The sequence below is a fragment of the Trachurus trachurus genome, assembly GCF_905171665.1.
Source record: "Trachurus trachurus genome assembly, chromosome: 3".
Lineage (NCBI taxonomy): Eukaryota > Metazoa > Chordata > Actinopteri > Carangiformes > Carangidae > Trachurus > Trachurus trachurus.
Genome location: NC_139893.1, coordinates 27887386 through 27899775, shown reverse-complemented (window position 1 = coordinate 27899775; position 12390 = coordinate 27887386). Strand labels below are relative to the sequence as shown.

Genomic DNA, 12390 nt, shown 5'->3' with positions numbered 1-12390 from the left:
AATTAAGACATGATACAGATTTTGGACTGTTCTCAGTTATAAATGAGAGAAGTTGCAGGTCTGAGTGTGTTCAAGTCTTTTTGTATGAAACCTGTCTGCCATTCATTTGTCAGTGTGATGGTCATCTGCGCAGCAGCATCTTTAGATTTTGTAACTAGGAAACATCTAGTGGTTATGATGATTAAGGCAGGAGGCTCAGGAGCTAAGTGAGAAGTGTGGTAATGTAGAAAGAGACAAAGTCTATGTCAGGAGGAGGTTGTGGATGGATGAACTTGACACAGGAAAGTGTTTGATTCCATGTCAAACCTAGAATGGCATGTTACAGCCAAGGAGCTATCAGAGGTGGGGGGTAGATTTCCTGGAAGACAAGGTCAAACATTCATGACAAAAATACAGGTATCCCCTGACATACTGTAAACTCACAAGAGTTTGAAGTCACAAATATCCAAGAAAAAAGTCACAACTTTAAACAGTTTGATGGGGTTTAAATGCTCAGGTCATTGTCGTGTTGTTGTGTTTTGCGCGACAGGTGAGGTTTGTGAACAAGGTCCAGTCAGAGTTTCTCCAGCTCACTGACTCTGAGTGTGTGTCAGCTCCGATTAGAGGCTGAATACCTGTGATTGGTTCCTGGTGAGAAGAGAATGGTGTTTGATCATGTTTCCAAACTGCCTCAGAGAGGGGGGGGAAGTGAATGTGTGGGTGTGTGTACATTTCTCTGGTTGTGTGGACACAATCCAGCCTTGTGAGAACATTAATGTGTGATGGTTAGGTTCCTTTTTTAATGTATTTATCGTTTAAAAATTCTCCATTTCACCTTGTTCAAGACAACTGAACTGTCATACAGCAAATTAAGTTACAAAAATAAATGTGTCAGATAAATTGCCCAGTTTCTACAGCTTATCTTGATAAAGAGCTTGTTTTCTCATCTCCAGGTAACAAGCTGGTCTAAAAGGTTCATTAGTAAACAGCCAGCTTCATATTTGTGCTTTGTCCATAAAGCAACCAACCTGAAAACAGAAAACAAACTGACATTTATTTTCTACATCAGCCAAACACGACATGTAACAGTTTGACAGCTTTTATAAAACAAACATAAAATATGAACAATGAAAATAAAATGTAAAAAATGCAACATAGGCTATAGTGAGACTTGATGGTTATAGGATAATTATACTGCATTGTTATTGTTAATGTGCAAGACAAGTGTGTGTGTGTGTGTGTGTGTGTGTGTGTGTGAGAGAGAGAGAGAGAGAAAGAGAGAGCGAGAGAGAGAGAGGAGCACTAGCAGCAGGCAGCCTCTGCCATTTGCTGAGCCAGTCCTGGGGGCGGGGCTTGTCTCGTTGGGGGGGTGGTGCTGCTGCAGACTTGCCTCATTTCCAGGCGGAGCTGAGCGGGTAGAGAGCGGAGTGTGTGTGTTCACTTCGCAGGACGCGGACTGGCCGGTGAATCGACGCCGGACACAAGGAGTGTGAAGAACCACCGACTGGCTCCGACAGCCGCACCGTCCTCACTCCTCCTCTTACCCCGGGCAGGGTGCACCGTGCCGGGGACGGAGCTGAGCAGGGCGCCCCAGCGTCTTCCCCTCCACCACTCAACCATCACACCACGGTGTCTGTGTTCCGCCACCTGGCTTCCCCCGCCGCTCCGTCCGCCCTGCGCGTGTGTGGTTGTGCGTTGCACGAGGACGCACAGTTTGCAGCCGTGGATGTGTGTGTAGCCTATGTGGCTGTGTGTGTGTGTGTCCGCACTCACAGGGACTGACTCGGGGGTCTGGATTGAGATCATCGCCGCCTGCTCCTGCAGATTCTGGATGGATTTTTGAATGTTTCCCCCCCTTCTCTGGATTAGGAGATGGAGTGATACACGGCTCACAACAACAGTGGAAGTAACAGCCCCCCTCCCTGCCCCCCCCCACCCCACAAGCTGCCGACACGGTGAGGGCAGATTTTCACTTCTTTTCGCCTCTGTAGCAGATGAAGAAGCTCAGAGTTCACTCGGAGCACTTTAAACCTCTGTGCGCGTGCACGAGAGTGATGTGAGTGCGTGGCTCTGCTGCTGCAGGATTATGTGCACGTCTCTGAACATTAAAGTGTGTGTGTGTGTGTGTAAGTCAGGTCCATGTGACCTGTGTGTTGGATAAGGTCTAATTGAGCTACATTCTTATCCACTGAGCCATGCTCAACCCCCCCACCACCCTCCTCCTCACACACACACAATTCTGGGAATAACTAATCATTGAAGTAAGTCAATATTTTCTCCATAATTCATGAGTTAAGCAGATATTTAAGTCTCTCTCAGTCAAATCTTAAGGTCATGACTGTTGACCCACTTCCTACTGGATGCATAATGAATTTCTGAAACACACATCCAGTTGTTGTAGCTTTTCCTCACGGATGTGTCTGGACTGAGAGCAGCTGAATGAGGACCGGAGGCTCACATCTGTGCTGCCGACCGTCACAGGACGTCACACGCAGGTTTTTTATTTGACAGTTGACTCTTAAGTCGAGTGTGAGAGGAGCAGGTTTTACACACGGAGGGGAAAATGAGCGGATGTGGAATAAGCTTAAATCTCATAACTTGATGTTGGTTTACTGGGTCAGATGATCCATGTGGATGTAAGACACGTTCACACGCTGCTGCTCAGCCTCTGCTGCTCGCAGTCTCCATCCAACAGAAACACTGTTGTTACTCACTCATTCAGTCAGTGTGTGTTCATGATGTGGAGCTGCTGTTAATGAATCTGAGCTCTGCCTGCAGACATTTCACTATAAAAGCCTTAAAAGACACAAAGAGCAAAACCTTGAAACAGTGATTTGAGATCAGTGTGTCAGTACATTTGTCCACCTTCACTTAATGAGTTAGATTTTTTTTATTGCAAACTCCTCAGTGTCATGTGACTTGTTTGGCTGCACTGGAAGCTGATCTTGTACACGAGCTACACTTCTGCTGCTGCTGCTGTGTTTCTGTTGGCTGGACGTGGTGGTTTTTTTTTAATGTCTTCGGTGGCTGGTACTCGCTGGTACTCATAGATAATTTGAGCACATGCTCAGTTCTGTGCCAGGAGTGAAATCTGAAGGACTTTTACAGCTGGAAAACAAACAGGATCAACGAACAAGGCAGAAATCCAACAGGAGGCGATGAAAATGAAGTTTCTTATGGATGATACAGTACAATAACAAAGGGGTTAAAAGTGGAACATCTAGAAACACTTCACTTCCTCACAGAAGACAGTACAAGATATAGATTTACGGCAGGAACTCTAATCCGTTAGTTTCTTATTCTTAACACCACACACATCTTCAAACACACACATCTCTCCATGATGGAGGTTTGACAAAGCAGAAAACATGGTTCAAGATCAAACGCTGACTCACTGCTCAACCAAACTCACCCAGATGAATAAAATCTTATACCAAAAAGCAGAGACAACACAAAGTGGATAAAACATGGTTTTCCTGCTTAGAGATTCAAGAGGTGACAATCTCCATCAAATTTCATGCTGTCTCCCTCCCAACAACATTCTAGTACTTGTTTTCACAGAAATCATTGCTTCCTAACAAGCGTTAACTATGTGGATTTGAAGTTTCTAACTGCAGTCATTGGTGATTTTGTGGCTCTTCACACAGGGGAATATTATCTTTTTTACACTCTTCTTGAAACGCTTCCCTAAAGTAACGCTAGATCCCACCGTGTAGTGCAGACGTGTCTCAAAACACAGATTATTTTGAAAAGTGAGACCGCGAGGAGGAGAATCAAGAAGACAGTTGAAACAGTGCAGACATCACTTGCCAATTCGCTTAGTTGATGTTAACCTGCTTGATTTTGTTACAGACAGGGAAAGCCCTGGATGAAGTATTACGCCTCTGTGCTCAATGGATCCTCTGAGTTGTTTTAGCTCTGACCAAAATGTTTCCTCAGCACTGAGCAATGCTTGTTGTTGAGTTATTTTTAGGAGGAAGCTGGACAACAAACTGTCCCGATCAGACGCCTCCTTCAAATGCAGCCGAGAAATACATTATGTCCTCTAAGGCTCCAACAGATTGTTCAAACTATCTCCAGCTTAATTATGTGTTGGTGTTGAAGCAGACAGCACTGACCCAGTCTGACCTTCACACTGTCAACTTAAAGTCCTTTAGTTCAAGGTCAGAACTGCTTTCTTTTCACAGCCAGGCTGGTCATTTGCTGTTTCATCAGATAATTATCACTATGAACACCTCACACTCAGTCTTTGATTGATTATCAATATATGATATTGATTAGAGCAGCTGTAAATGCAAAAAGAAGATCTCTAGAAACACGTTTATAACAAATCTATATTGAAACACTGTGAAGGAACCAGTGGCTGAATATTACACACTGACACAAATACACGGTTCTAACAGCTCTGACTTCTTCACTCTGCTGCTGCTTCCTGTCACTCCCCCTACCCCCAAAAGAAAGAAATCCTGCCATTTTGCCATTTGGCACATGAAATGCATAATGGGTAAATGTGACTTGTCAATGTCTCTGTATCGTGTTGACTGTGCTTGTTTCAGACATGAGCTCGCAGATTAAAAACAAAACAAAACAAAAAACAGTTTACATAAAGATCGGTTGCGTATGTCTCCCCCAGCCTCTCATATCCTCTTTCTAATAACAAGCTGAACTCTCATCCTGAATGTTTTAGCGACTACTGTTTACATATTCATCACTTGTTAGAGGGTGTGCCAAAGCGCCATGCTGCGAGGGAACAGGCACCAAACCCCCTGTAGTAGTAGCACTAGGTTCCCGCTGCCACGGCCGACTCCACGCTTCACCAGTCTGGGAAGTGTAAAATCTGATTTAGTAAATGAGAAATGTCATTTACATTCGCTCGGAAATCCCTCAAGTGTGCGATTGGAATTCCTGATGAGTTGACCGAGTCTGGCTGCCGGCCGCCGAAGACCCATTTCACACCTCACCTCGGGCGCTTTTATGTTAATGCTGCGGTTTAGTGGGGGTTATTGGAGGGAGCCGGTGACGCATGTGCGAGGGTGTGTGTGTGTGTGTGAGAGAGAGCTGGACCCTACTAATAACAACACAGATAAACCACAGTTCAAAGGTTAAGTCTGCCAGTTTGACATTAAAATCAGTTTTCCCACAATGCATCACAGTGCCACAGTCATCATTTACGGTCAGATGCCACTTTAATAGGTCCACCCAGGTTGGACACTTTTTCCTTCAGAACTACCTTCATTCTTGATGTCACAGATTCAACAAGGAGCTGGAAATATTCCTCACAGGTTTTGGTCCATATTGTCTTTATAACATCACACAGCTGCCTAGAGGGCTGAGCGATAAATCGATACAGATACGTATTGCGAAATAACTTTTCCTCGATAGAAATAAGAGACATGGTAGATATAGAGTTGATAGATTTCATTCGTACATGTTTTGACAGATATGAATAACCAATGATAATGAGAGTTGCGCCACGCCGAACTAATCATGTGGCTGGAATAGAGCCACGCCTATTTTTGACTTTGCGATGATTCTCTCCGTCTATGTGTCTCTCTGACTGTCTCTCTCTCAAATGACCTAAATAGGCTAATCTTTTTTTTTTATTGGTGGGATGGTGGATCAAAGAAAAAATTCGGCTTTGCCTTTGATACGGGACAAGATGCGTTCATGTTGTGAGAGAGCCAGTTTGTTTTGATATTGTGAATACCTAAGACTTTGATTACATGAAAACAAAGGGTTCAACCAGGGTTCATAGGTTTGATGAGACACTTGTTTGCTATAGTTACGTGATGACGTGTGATGGCGTGATCAGGGGACTTCCGTCCATTCATGGCCGGTTCGGTTCGCTCATGGCCGGGTTGGCTGCTACCGTCTGCTCCCGCGGCTGTGGGATAGGTTGGATGAGTTTGTTGTGGTCAGGTGTAGCGTAAACAGTGAAAAAAACAAAAACTCGTCAAAACTCGTTTTTGGCACTGAATGAGTTAACAATAACTAAATACACTGTGACAAATAAAGCATTGATAAAAGTGTCTTCAACTCTTTCAGTGTTCCACTTTTGCCTACTTGTTGCAATGTGTGCACTAGGGCTGGGTGTTATTGCAAAAATGTTTATCACGATATATATATTTGTTGCTGATGCTGCCAGTTCAAGGAGTTTGACTGAGTCCTGAAGAAACCAAAGAACGTGCTCAGTTTGGGAGGATGACATAAATTCCTGTTCGTTAAGAGTGAAACAGTTCTAATCCACAGTATGATTAGTACAGTATGATTTTGTTCTTTGTTGTCTTTTTCTACCATACATCAACTCTAAGCTGTGTCTATCACATGTACATAACATGAACATGAGGCTGTAGTCTTTCTATTGTCGATAAATATTTAGTTTTTTTTTCCTCTGACAGTTTTATTGCCCTGACTTTTTCACATCAAATCAGGTGATCTGCAGGTTATTGTTTCACTTCACCGCTCCAACGTGACACTCCGTGCTGCGCTGACACACATACACACACACAGCCCTGCATCTACAGGAGCCTTAGTGCATGTTCTTCATGTCATAGATGAGCCAACATATGAGACGTGTTACCGCAGAGTTTTGCTCCGCATCCACACGAGTGGTGTAATAAAAACACTCCGTACACACGCAACCGTGGAATCCGCTACCAAGTGACGCAATGCACGTGTGGAAGGCTGTTTGAACCAATCAAAATACAGTGGAAACCGCTTATGGATCAAAAGGCTTGGGACGGAATCATTTCTATACAAATGCTGTTTAAATAATTTGTTATCAAGAAATCCGCTTATAGTGTTCATTTTTGGTCATTTTATGGATGAAAACATGCGCAAAAACAATTTCAAAACTATGTGTAGCCTTAGCTATTTATTATTTATTTTCGGCGGTGTCCCTTTGACGTGCACTGCTGCAGCAGCTGCACATGTTGCTGCGCTGTGTCTTGACCATAGACTGTAAAAGGTCTTGACTCTTGTGCTGTGTGTTGTTGTGTGCTGTGTTGTTGTGCTGTGTGCATCACCTGGCTGCTGAGCCACATGACTGTCGGTGCGGCGCAACTCTTTATCACTGGCTGTTGTGTTGTCTGTCAAAACATGGATGAATGAAACATATCCACTTTATATCGACCGCGGACGTCACGAATAAATGTTCGGCTTTTGGCTCGTTCCGTTCATCTCCGCATAGGCTCTTTTTTTATCACTGCATGACAGCAGCGCGACCCCCCCTCCCGTCGTACCCGGTCTGACAGTGACATTGCCGGTTCATTCATGAAAATCATCCCGAAAAACTCTCAATCAAACAAGGTGGGGAATAAAAAACTGCGGCGCTACTGTAGTAGTTCTGTAATTTTAAAAACACACCGGCAGCGGCCCAGCTGATCTGTAGCGTCACTTGTTACTGTAAATGATGCTGTGTGGAAAACCAGACCTGTGATTGAGGGTGATTTTGGAGCTGACAAGAGGATCGCCCTGACGACCGTTTCATTATATTTTTCTCATCGAAAAACTATACAAATAGCATTTAGATTATGTAAAAAAAAATAAAAGTGAAATAATAAAAATCCACTTTGTCACCTCCATTTTTGCGAGCTCACGTCAACTTCTGCAAACCACTGCAAACAACCTCTGGGGGCTGGCAGTGTTTACATCAGCACGTGTGCAGCTATGACGTAAACGAGAAAAACAATCACGGTTGTAGTGTCCACACGCACCCGGTGAAACCAACCCCGGCCGAAAACCCCACCCTGGACTCCGGTTTCAAAAAACCACGGTTTCAGGGTTCCAAAAGCACGGTTGCGTGTGGACAGGACATACAACCGGGAACATATGTTCACGGTTTCAAAAATACCCAGGCTCGTGTGGACAAGGCCTAACTCGTTAATCTTCGGCAAATGACGCAACGGGGGGGGGGGGGGGTCAGGGCAGGGGAGTGATTCACGGCCATAGACTGTATACGTTCAATGAACGAATTGCCGATTAACACTCTGTCACTCACTCCCCTGCGCACACACACAGATGGCGCTTTTCCACTAGCGCGGTATGGCACGGCACAGCCCGCTTTTTTTGCTTTTCCACTAGCTCCACTAGCTGCGCAGAGCCCTCCTGTAACTCCAAAAAGGCTGAGGGCGTGATTCACGTTCGAGTACTGTGCTGAAAGTGGCGGCGTGTCACTCACTCCTTACTACACACACACAGAGAGAACTACCACTCAATAGCTAAAGCTGCCTCTCCCGTGAAGGTTTGCAAGAAGACTGTGGCTCCCGAGGTTGAAATCCATGTGGTTTTACGTGCTGTTCCCTCAGTTGTCGTACAATGATGTCATTAGTTTTCAAATTTGCATAATACCACCCCTGTGAGTACCGGTACTGGTAGAGGGGGTGGGGCAAGCAGTGGCTCATTTGCATTTAAAGGGACAGGCACTGAAACCAGCCGTTCTGAACAGGGCTGTAATGAGAGGATGAAAGGAGCTGTGATGTTTGATCCTTGGGGTATTTTGACAGAAGCATGTCACAGACATGTCTTTAGGACATCTGGGAACTATTTTAATTTGTGGAAAAGGGACATAATATGTCTCCTTTTATGGCATTATAGCGGGATCTGTGCTCTCTTATGGCATTATAGCAGGATGTGCTCTCAGAGCGTGCATGGAGAGGAGGGACTATTCACAGACAGGTCCATTGTCAATGTGTTTTTGAGAGAGTGCATGGTAAAGTTCACATCTGACCGCCTGCTACAACTCCTTCACCTCAATACTAAATGGAGGGGGGAAAAAAACGAACCAATTGAACCGAACGGTTCTGAGCATTTTCATAAACCGTTCCATCCCTAGTGTATGTATGTGTGGGTGTTAGCCACGTGGTGACTCATTCTGCGGTGTAACAGAGCAAATAATTACAGAGCTGTTTTCTACACGTGATTGAACCTCACTATCGATGGTCACTGTGATCGGCCACGGATGCTATGTGATTACCAAGTCAACCACCCGTTGCCATGGCGACGGGTGGCTGACTTGATTAGTTAATCAGTCATCAAGAAGAATAAATAGGAATAAAAGAAAACAGGATCGAGACAAAGGGAAACAGCAGATGTTCCAGTTTTTCTGCAGACGTACCTGCAGAGCTTCAGGTATTTTGCATAATTGAAGCTCATTTTTAGCAGATTTTAATTTCAATTTCCTGCCTATGCCTGAGACAAATGAGGGATTTGGCCTGTTTCTGTCTGATAGTTGTGCTTTTAAAGAAGGAGCGGATCTGTTCAATTCCAAACAAATCAGGCAGGAACATGAACATTGGAAATCTTCACATGGTTCATGAGCACATATTTGAAACATTGGGATTTTATTCTGGATCCTTTTGACACCAGGTGAGAAGTCTTTTATTACATCTGTGTCCTTTGAGGAATCTTTTTTTTTTATTAAAGTGTTGTTAGGTGACAATTGAAACGGTAGTAAAACATTTCATTATTTTCAGATACAGAGCTACAGACGGTTCATGTTGACGTGATGGTTCACTGTGAAAACAGAAACTAAAGCTCCATGTTTGTTCAGTGTTTTATCTGAAGTGTTGATCCATGAAAAGATCTGAAACCATCCAAGTATAGTTAGTCCCCCCTTAGCTTCTCTCTGGTGCTCTAATAACACCAGGTGGATGGATGTCAGCCAACCATCAGAGAGGAGGTTTGAGTCTCCTCTGATTGGCTGACTGTTTTCTGAATGATCAAATAAAAATAGAACAGATTTCAGGAAACCAACTCTTGCAAGTGTTGGATAGTGGATCCAGGTGGGTGGGGCTTGGTGACTGCTTTGTTGTGACATCACAACGTCACAGAAGTCCTAACAGCTGATTTTAAGGCTCAGTTTCTGATATATAAACATATTTATACTGTTTGAAACATAATTGAATCATCATAATGATTTGTATTAAATTCATTCATGCATTCATTCAGATTGTCAGTTTGCTTTTCACTTTAAGAACCAATGGTTGGTCACAAATATTTAATGTCCAGCGGATCAGTTGGTAGTTCCCAGCATGCATTGCATTAAACTACCCCAGAAATATGATGCTGGTTGTTGTTACTGATGAGTGACAAGAAGTTAACTATTGCCCAATTCCAATTCTATTTTTCATCCCTACCCCTACCCCTACCCCTACCCCTAGCCCTAGCCCTAGCCCTAGCCCTTAACCCTTGCCCTTGAAACGGAGCTACAAGGAGTAGGGTTGAAAGTCAACCCCTACGAATTGGGACACCACTTCAACAATCACATACGTCATCATCAGTAGTCTCTGCTGGCTTTCACATAAGCAGACGTGACGAGCTTTTGCCACAAATCCTCTATTCAAAACCACGTTAACTTAATAAAATAAAATAAAATTTAATGAAGAATGATCGGTTCATTGTAAAACATTTATTTATTGATGTAAATGTGGTGATTTCTGTAGCCCCCAGGCGGTGCTGCTCCTGTGTCCAAAACACATGAAGCTTCACTTTTAATTCAAACAAATTAATGCGACAATTGTTACATTTCATCAATGAGACCAGCATTTATCTCCTAAAAAGAATGTAACTATGCGGCAGTAAACCTTTAAAAACCTGCGGGTAAGTTAATTAGCGGTCGTCTTTTCTACCGGGATGAGGTCGGGAGGTTGGCCGGCTGACAAGCTCTCCGGACGGGGTGGTGTCTCCGTGACGAGCCGTTGATCTGCTCCACAGGTGGAGGCTCCAACGTGGAGCTTCACTTCTCCGAAAAACATCGGAGCAAACGTCTAAACAGCCACCATTTGGATAAACCGACCGCACATTGGGGATCTAAACAGCTATTTTCTCGCATGAAAAAATATTAAAACTTAACAAAATGACGTAATAACAGCGCTACAGTGAGAAATAAAACAGCTGCCGGTTGCCGCAAGATGCATTCTGGGAAACTTGCCATAGCCCTCGGTCCGTAGTGTGCCCCTGAAAAATCTCCGTTTCGAGGGCGAGATAGCCCTACCACTTCCCCCTAACCCTCGTCTGAACCAGAATTGGGACAGCCCTACCACTTCACGTGAACACGCAAAACGAAGGGTTAGGGCCAAGGGCTAGGGCTAAGGGGAGAATTGGAATTCACCCTATACCTTCCTCCTCCCCATCCCCTATTTTTAGCTAAATTGGATTGCATTGTGGGTAATGCAGGCACCAAATTTTGATAAGGAAGAAGCTAGGGATAAAAAACGATGATGAGTCTGGCGTTGCTGCACTTTGGCACTGTGTGTGTGTGTGTGTGTAGGTGAATCTGCTGTCATTATCAGTGGAGAAAGATTATATAAGAGCCATTTGGCTTCCAGTTGATTGTAGCATCACTTCAGTATCTTATTGATCACTGATAGCAAAGTGAATATTTGGATTCAGACTCATAATCCAAAGCTTTTAAAGCCTTAAAGCTTTAGAGTCTCATATCTCTCGACCTAAAGCTCCTCTGACTTTTTAAAAGCCAAAGATAAACTCGTGCAGTGAAGATAGTACAACAGTGGAGCCACATTTAGGACACAATCTACCTTTTATCTTCACTTCTTACCTCATTTAGATTCTTCCTTGGGTATTACTATTTATATAAAGTTTGCCAAGAAAAAATGAAATATTATAAGTGGAGATTGGCTTAAACTGAAAACTGTCAGATCTTTTCCCCCTCATTTTATAACTCAAATACACTGAACTGATACAAGCTCTTGTCTCGTTCCTCCTCCTCTCTCCTTCAGCTCTGTGTTATTTGACTCTCCTCCTCCTAGATTTGACTCTGCGTCTCTAATGAGCTGCTCCTGCTGTATTGTCTGCAGAACTGAAAAGGGAATTTAGCCATTAAGATCCGACTGATCAATATTTCAAAGGTATGCAGTATAATATTAATGTTACAAGCTGTGCTGAGTGAGCCTTAATGTACTGCAGCTCATAGTGCAGTCATGGGTTTTATTCTTCCTCTCTTCAACATAAACTTTTCTCTTTCGTAGCACTTTTCCTCCTCTTTTCCAGTGAGATATGGATCAACGATTTGATAAAAGGAGGAGAAGAAACTCCATATTTCTTCTTTTAAAGTAAAAGTCTGATATGTGTCAAAACCAAGACACCACGATAGTCATTGATTGTAATCAATGCAGCTGCTGGTGTCCTCAGCATATAACTGACCTAACATGCAGGCTGCTGCTTCGCTATAAACAAAATGCACAGAAAAAACAACAGTGAATGTGATGATGACACAGGTTGGCCCCTTTTAACATTACTTTTTATTTCCCTACCATAGTTTAACAGTCTATAAATGCATGTAACCTATGACCTCTGGTGTAGGACGACGCTGTCAGACCATCAAATTACACCAGCACTGCTGTGACTCGCAGCCTTGTTGACCTTTGACCCCTAAAGATAGATAAATCCGGT

General features: G+C 43.6%; 1 protein-coding gene across 1 annotated transcript in view; it reads left to right on the top strand.

Moving 5' to 3' along the window:
* Window positions 1-1382: 1382 nt before the first annotated feature.
* The window catches only part of large2 (LARGE xylosyl- and glucuronyltransferase 2), a 90324-nt gene continuing 79316 nt past the window's right edge, over window positions 1383-12390 (top strand). Inside the window, exon 1 of the mRNA XM_084001761.1 lies at window positions 1383-1934. The gene's annotated coding sequence lies outside the window, so the exon portion shown is untranslated. The remainder of the gene's footprint in view (window positions 1935-12390) is intronic.